Genomic DNA, 7,367 nt, shown 5'->3' on the forward strand with positions numbered 1-7,367 from the left:
CCCCCCTATGCAAGATAAGGAGATGGAAGGCGAGCACACAATTCTCAGGAATACAAAATGCAATACAAATTTCCAGTTCCCCCCAGCGAGCTTAGAGGAAAACAGGTATGATTTTAAAGCAGGCAATATCCTTTTAAATGTGGTGGCAATGAAGTGAAAAATATTCTGAAAATGCTTTTAATTCCCTCTAGAGGTTCAGGGTGAGTGAGAGATACTTTAAATCAGTTCAGGTCAGCCCTACCAATGATTCAGGGATGGTTATCAGGTTGAAAACGGGATTCAGTAATGGAAGCAAAAGACAGATATTTTTACACGTGGTTGAAATGAAGCAAACTGTCAATTTGTGGCTTTCTGGAAAGCTTAGAATCTTAGCTTTAAAATGAAAGTTAAGCCATGTTCCTGGCACCTGCAATTCCAAAGATACGGACAATTTTATGAAGGTAGTTTTTCAGAAATGACATAATGATTCAAAATGGCAAAATGACACTTTACAGGTTTAACATCGGAGAAGGGACACACGATTCTATGATGCAGTTCTGGACAGGTTAAAATGGTTTGGATCAGATTATTTTAGACTAAGGTTCTGGCACAGTTCTAGCTAAGTACTCACACTATGATTTTGAAATAGGCCGTCGGGGTCTGGTCAAGTTCGCTCTCTCTGGTACTGGTTCTGCTCACAGCGATCTGGTCTGGGTCTGCTAGCGGCACTTCACAGCGGTCTGGTCTCTGGTTCTGGCAAAAGTTCTTGGCACTGCACAGCGGTCTGGTCTCTGGTTCCGGATACAGCTCTGCTTTCTGGGTGTTTCTGGCCCCGGGTTCTAGCCAGAATCAGACAGCTCAGCCCGGCTGTTTGAATAATTTGCGAATGATTTTGAGGCCTGCTGAAAAAGGATTTAGCTGGTGGTCCAGGCCTCTCTGCTTTAAGTTCTGGAGTTAAGTTCTGGATCTCTGGATGTAAAGTCTGGAATCTGGATGTGAAGTCGTCTGTCAAAATGCTCCGCAAGAAAGTGGAAAGTGAATGTCTTGCCTGTCCAAGCAGTCTCTTTTTATGTGTTTTGAAAATGGGTGTGTGCGTGGGCATAATTAAGCCTGCCCCTACAACTTATCGTTGGCCAAGCTCTCCTCTCTCCCTTGATTGGGGGAAGGAATGGAGTGTCATCAGGCATTCATTTTATGGCATACAGAAAGAACACTCCCCTTGTCAATTTGTACCCAAATCTATTTTTGATCCAAATACATATTTATCTATGTACCATTTTTCTAATATTATATGTCCAGTTAACATATTTTCTGTAGCACCAAACCGTCCGATCCCTGTCTTTGTAAGATGTTGTGTCCACTAATGACAGAATTTTGCCCTTTTCACCAAGAACACAACCTCTAAACTTTTCCAGAATTTACAAAAACATGCACAAGGAATATGGGCATCAGATGATAAAGTGTCAGATTTTTAACATACAGACATTCGGAGTAATACCTTATTTTCCACTACTCCCCGCCAGAACATACCACAGAGTCCTAACACCTCTTAAAATGTGCACAGAAAAATCACAAGAATAATGATATTAATTATATAATTTTGACAAGTCCGTACTATTAATTATCCATCTTTTTAAAATTATGCTCTGGCCCAGAGGGGTGTGGTTTCCCAAAGCACATGGTGGAATTTCTGGTTTGTCCACTTCCTCCAACTCAAGTTGCTCACAGAGGCACTGACCCTCCCAGTTTCTCTCAAGAGGAAGTCATTTACGACCCCCCCTAATTTAACATTTGCCTGAGCCAAGGAAGGCTCATTGTTCTGTTTCCCTGCTCCCAGGTGCTCCTCCCCTGATTCAATCAGGGAGGTGTCATCTCCTTTTGATGGGAACAGCAGAAGGCAGCCAGGACTGGAATGCAGTTGCAGGGCAAGTTTCAACTCCTGTCGGGGGTAGTTGCCAGACAGAATTCAATCTCTTCACGCCCGGCTTCAGCTAAATGTCACTTTTGTTCCAGTTTTCTTCATTCAAATCAAACTTACAATTTTTACACATGCAGCTAGAACGCTGATTCCAAGTTCAAAACTATGACCTTTAAACAGTTGCAACCTATGTGACACTCAAAAGTAGGTCACTCATTTATTTTAAACATTTCAATTTTAGTGGTTTTAAATCCAATTTCAGTTAAGCTGCTGACATCCACAGCTCAGCCAGTTTCGTTATAAACATTGTTTTGGGCTCTTCATCTTTCCAGATTTTGTATGCACACAAGACTACATTCTGCCAAATGTCTGCTGGTGTTTAGTGAGATTTTTGAATATCTTGCAATGTTTAAAATAGACATTTTTAGCTTGCATTTCAGAGAAACAAAGGTGATTTCAAAGCGCTTTTTGAGCTAACCGGCACTGCTGTTTTTCCTTTGGCACCATGTTTCACTCATGGCGCTTCTGGCCCACCCCGCTCGCACTGGTGGGTGGCAGGTTAGGCGACCATTTTGGTGTGCGCAAAAACTGCGCAGTTTTCCTGGATTCTGGCGCAAATGTGGGCTTTTCCACCATCTTGGATTTTCTAAGTCCACAGCACCAAATGTTGCAGTATAATAACTCGAACATGGGTCAAAACACCTGACAAGCCCCCTCGCCCGACTGCGCTTTGATTTCGAGTCGAGGGAGAGTCGGGTGCAAAGGATGTTTTTATCCACGCGCTGGGATGTCCGCATCATCTTCTTCCAATTCCGCAGATGACAAAGTTCAGCATCTTTTCCTCCATCAGGGTGGATCGATCGGTTCTCCTCGCCGGTCCTGATGGGAGTATTGGGCGGTACCCCGGGCCCCTCGGATTTTTGCTCCCGGTCCCCGGGTCATCCTCCTTGGTCAGTCTCCATGGCTTCATCTCTCCTAGGATGACAAAGCAAAGCGGCAATACTTATTCGTAGACATTTCTCCCCCACTATTGATATAGTGGGGCGGCATATACATTTTATAAATCAATAGACATTTACATTCTTATTTTGAAAAAACAAGATATAATCAAGAATTATTTTCATTCAAGAATCATAATATTTTAGAGACTATATGTGGGATGTTTAAGGGTTGGACCTCCAGTTGCTGCAGAGTGTGCCTGGGATGGCAACACTTTAACTGATTTATATGGACCCACTTGTCTTCCCCTTCTGCCAAACTAACTTTGGGGATGCGGATCTTGTAGGCAACTGGGGAGATCTTGTCTATAATCTCAAAAGGTCCCTTCCATGTAGGCAAAAATTTTCGCTGTTTGGCCTGGTTTCTTTGGAAATTGTATAGATAAATCCGGTCTCCTACATTGTCCTCTTTCATGGTGGTTTTCAAATCGTAATGGTCTTCATGCTATCAGCTGATCTTTCTAGATTCCGCTGAGCATAGGCAAAATCATGTTGAAGGTGTTTCCTTAAATTCTCCACATACTCATGAGTTGTGGAGGCATTTATCAATGTCTGCTCTTGGGTCCTGTAGAGCAAATGCTGGGGAAGCACCATCTTGCGTCCAGTCATCAGCTCAAATGGTGACATTTTAGTTGCAGATGAAGGGGTAGATCTGATGGCCATTAGGACCAGAGGTAATCGGATATCCCAACTTGGCCCAGAATCTGCCACAAACGTTTATAATATGCTCACTATGGTTCTGTTGTATCTCTCCACTGCACAAGAAGAGGCTGGCCGGTAAGCAATATGTAGCTTCCTTTTAACCCCCAGTATCTCCCACATCGTAGTCATTACTTCGCTGGTAAAATGGCTACCTCTGTCTGACTCAATCCTTTGGGGTAAACCAAAATGCAAAAAGATGTGGTTGATCATCAGGGCAGCTGCTGTTTCTATCTTGCAGTTTGGGGCCGGGAGACATTCCACCCATTTAGTAAATAGGCATGTGACCGTCAACATGTACTTATTTCCCCTAGAGGAGTGAATCACGGGGCCTATGAAGTCGATTTGCAAATCTGACCATGGCAATGTCATCCCCCTCTTTTGGAGAGGCACACGGTGTGTGAGGGATGTTGGCTGAAATTGTGCACACACAAGACACCCCTTCAAGTATTGGTTGAGGTCCTGCCCCATGCGTGGCCAGTATGCAACCTCTCTTAAGATCTCAAGTGTAGTATGAAACCCCCTATGACCGCGGTGGCCGCATCATAGGCGTGACTTAACATCAGGCTTCGGAATGAGGTAGGGACCACCCACTGATCATGGCCAGCTTGGGATTTCCTTACCAACAAACTGTCTTGGATTCGGAACATCTTTGGACATATCATCAACACTCTAAGGTCCTCTTTCCCAATGTAATCGGTATCCGTCAGGGGAAAGTTCTCAGGGTCCTCAATGTGTTGGTTCAACTTACCAATTATTGGATCCCCTTTTGAGCCATAATCAAATCAGCATCGGGGTCTCCTTACTCCATTGTGCAGTTGAAAGATCATTGTGAGCATTTGTCTGGGACCTAGTGATAGCAGTGACCTGGATTTCCCCCAACAGGGACTCAATCTCTATGAGATTCCCTTGGATGGCCCCGGTTTTGGCCAGCTGATCAGCTAAGTCATTTCCAGTTTTGTCTGGTCCCTCTACTTTGGAATGACCCTTGATCTTCTTCCAATAGATGGTCATCCCATTCACGGTGACCAGATCATCAATATTTTGGATTAACTTCCCATGTTTCAAGGGTTTGTTATTAGCACATAACATGCCTCTGGTTTTCCAGTTAACCAGGTGCTCCACAAACCCGTTCCGTACATAATCTGAATCTGTGATTATGACCAGTTTGTGGAGTTCATGTTGGACAGCAGTGAGGATGGCCTGATGCACAGCCATCAATTCTGCCACCTGACTACTTCAGGGACCAATTTTGTATCCAGCGGAAGGTTCTGGGGACTCATTCACCCATGAATTCCCTACGCCGGCCACTGTTAGGAAAGATATCTTAATTGTGGGTAATTTTCCTTCCATGTGGCAACCCCTAAACATTTTGCTGTTGTTTGCACCTTGATCTAGACTTTGCCAGAGAAGTGCAGCCTTCTGCCGCACTCCTCTGGGCTTTCGCTCCATTCTTACGGGGAAACTGACATGCCCTTAAGACAGTCAGTACCGGGAAACGTTGTTTTCCATAGTTCTTTTATCATGTTGCAGCTTTCGCGCAACATGGCACAAGAGGGCACTGTAAGGTAAGTTACTGCTCTCTTGGGTCTCTAGTCTTCTACAGGCCCTATATACTCTCTTTGGATTGTTAACGAACGGTGCAAGTGAATCCCGGACGGGACTGGTGGCAGCGATAGTTTCATTGTTTTTTTGAGCTCCTTTTGGCGTTTAAGCGCGTTTCTCGCGCTTAGCACAAAATGGTGGCCTGGCTCACAAAATGGCCAGACCACGAGGCTCTTTGTCCTGTCCGCTGACCGTCTTGCTCCCTTCACCTTCCCCAGGTCGAGCCGACCCGGGGCCTTCCTTATTTGTGCATGTACTTTCCCGTGAAACACAGATGCTTTCGCGGGCTTCTACAGGCCTTGTGTGTGCCTCCAGGATGTGGGCTGGGATGTCTGTTCCCAATACACATCCTGGATGCCAGAGAGTCTAGTGTGTCGTGAATGCCTGGGACCACCGTGGTCCGTGATAGGTCCACGCATGGTGTGAGTTTTTTGTGAGCAGATCTCCCATTGGGTCCCCTCCGTTTTGGTGTAAAGGGAACCGTGGATAAGAGGAGGCTGGAAACACCACTACCATGTCGATCTCCTGAGTTCTCACGAACGAAGGAATACAGGAGCCAAGTATCCTGCAACTACGAGGCTGAACCGAGGAATCGCTGGTGACCCACTGAAGGACTGCTCCTCTACACTGCTGTTGCTTTGTGAAACCCTTTCTACCTCTGATCGAACGAGAAGGCCTGTACTGGTACTTCAACCCTTGGAATAGTGGGAACAACTATTCTCGGCATCTTCACCCTCTCCTGCACGTAAGCCTTTGGAAGTGTCTCTGGGCCATCCAGTAGACTGACCAGCCTACCCAGGAGTCTTGCTCTGTAACCACCGTCAGGTTGTGTTGTATTACGAGTCCTTGCCACTCTCACACGATTCGTACACTTGGCATTCCCAGGTCTGACGTGAGAAGTGTACATTGGGCTGAAATACACACGGCCGCTCCGTCGCCCTGCTGTTTTGACAATCTGTGCGGGTTCACTGCATTTGGGACATCCTCAACTCTAACTTCTACTGCTGCGGAATCTACAAGACGACGAGACGTCCCCTGCTCGTATCTGAACCTGCCAGCACTGAAACTGATGCGGAGAAGCCTGGGTCTGCCTGCATCGGGGACCGGTGAGTAGCATCGCTAGGAACTGGTCGACCTCCTGCAGTAGCCCATAGCTTTTCCCCGTTGTGTCTAACAGCACGCCTTTCCGTACTCGCACTCTGCTTTTGCCCACAGTGGAGGCTCCGCTTGAGTCGCAGAGTTCTGTTCTTCTTCATTTGTTCACCGAACTGAACTGCCTGATTCCCTCGAGGAGATTCCCCCTTGGCCCGTTGGCACCCGCGTGTGCAGGTACTTTTGAGCACAAGGCTCCACTCTTTGTAGGGCTCGTACTTCCTTCTAGTTAGGTGCTTCTGAAGGCGGACTAGGTCTAACTATTATTCGCACTGCCTGTTTTCCTCCCCATCTAGGTGGTCTACACATTTTGTGCGTCTAACTCGTTAGACTCGTTTGTATTTGTATATATATTGTATTTGATTGTGTTGTGTTGGTTTACTTGAGTTTTATTGTGATTTCTCGGTACGGTCAATGTTACAAAGGCCTTGTAATATAAATGTGTCTATATTTTTAATATAACACCTGCTTGGAGTAATTTGTAAGTGTCCTTGCTTTGTGTGCTCATTGCGGGCTTTCAGTCACCCTCACCCCTCTTGAGACCTAGTCTTGACCGCCGCAATCGCTACCCTGATTGGTCTGGCTTGTCCAGAGGTTACCCTGTTCCAAGAAACTAGGCTGGCCTTCTGAACATCTGCCCCTCCAGGACAGAGTTCAGAAATCCATCATAACAGCCACCAGTTCTTTCTCACCATTGGAGTCAAAATGGTAAGAGTATCCATCCACATATACAGTGGGCATTCCCTCACACTTGTCTTCTTCAAAGACTTCGTGTGGGGAATTAAGGTATGCCTCCATGTTGTCCTTGATTTTTTTACTTTCGTCCTCGAAACAGTTTTCTCTGGCACAATCATGCAAGTCAGCCAGCCCTTGCGCGAGGGGACTCTTCTTGTTTTGGCCATATCTGACCTCCATAGGAAAGCCTTACATTGACAGAATCCAGGAAGCAATTCGGGAATTACTCACATTTCCGACATATTGCAGAGGCTGGTGTGGAGTCTCCACTACGATGTGTT

Source organism: Ambystoma mexicanum, chromosome 1q (assembly GCF_040938575.1).
Source record: "Ambystoma mexicanum isolate Mex_15411 chromosome 1q, UKY_AmexF1_1, whole genome shotgun sequence".
NCBI classification, from domain to species: Eukaryota; Metazoa; Chordata; class Amphibia; order Caudata; family Ambystomatidae; genus Ambystoma; species Ambystoma mexicanum.